This window comes from Aspergillus welwitschiae, assembly GCF_003344945.1.
Source record: "Aspergillus welwitschiae strain CBS 139.54b unplaced genomic scaffold BDQ94scaffold_209, whole genome shotgun sequence".
NCBI classification, from domain to species: Eukaryota; Fungi; Ascomycota; class Eurotiomycetes; order Eurotiales; family Aspergillaceae; genus Aspergillus; species Aspergillus welwitschiae.
Window position 1 is genome coordinate 1,562 of NW_020798903.1, and position 840 is coordinate 2,401.

At 49.3% G+C, this 840-nt stretch overlaps 1 protein-coding gene across 1 annotated transcript in view; it reads right to left on the bottom strand.

Moving 5' to 3' along the window:
* Positions 1-170, bottom strand: part of BDQ94DRAFT_180018 (uncharacterized protein) — a gene marked incomplete at its 3' end in the record, with an annotated part of 1,230 nt that extends 1,060 nt beyond the window's left edge. Inside the window, exon 1 of the mRNA XM_026773527.1 lies at positions 1-170. This exon is cut by the window's left edge and continues 476 nt beyond it.
* Between the last annotated feature and the right edge of the window lie 670 nt (positions 171-840).

Sequence of the window (840 nt, forward strand, 5' to 3'; positions counted from 1 at the left end):
GCAGATCGCCAGGCATGAGGCCATGACCGGGCCTTGATCCTTGCCTTGGGAACCGGGTAGAAATGGATCGTCTCATACAGTCTCAAGGAAATGGACTTTTTCACTTGTCTAATCGATAAGTATCGGCCACTGAGGCCACGTACGTAAAATAATAGAAGAAGAAAATACACAAATCATATCGAACAGTACCGCTATTGTGGTCTCAACTAATAACCTTAAATGCTGTAACAACACGGACTATCATAGCCGAAGGTAGCTCAACAATTCATAGAATGAGTGGTTAACTCAGAGTTCAGAGTCGGGCAATTCCGCGGCTGCGAGCACAACCGCCTGGCCCTCAAGATAGCAGTAACCACCAAGGCAAAGCGGAGCGACAACTTTTTTGTTCTCCAACGGACAGGCTCTCGGTGACTGAGATATTCCATCTGGAGTACATGGTACCGGCCAGTATGTTGCCCACCGTTAGCCTCTGTTTACCATGGCTGCTGGTTCTGGTCGGCCAGATTGCATGGAGACGTTCCGCGGTTTCCCACCTCAAGACGGAATATTGACCCTTTCGTTTTGGCCTTATCCATCCGTAGAGTAATCCAGAATGGCGTGTCTAATTCTTTACCCCCATGCCAAGGCGCAGTATCGCCAGAACCACCAATTGCGCAATCACACGAGATCTGCCTCCACGTCGCGAAGCGGGTAAACATGCGACAACCGATTAAGAAAATACCAGTGGCCCTATATTGGAATAGCGAGCAAAGAAACCCCAGCGGTGGAGCTGGAAAACAAAAAAAGCCCCAATCAACCTTATTTGAGCGTGCCGGTCACCGTTGCCGAGGAATTCCTACT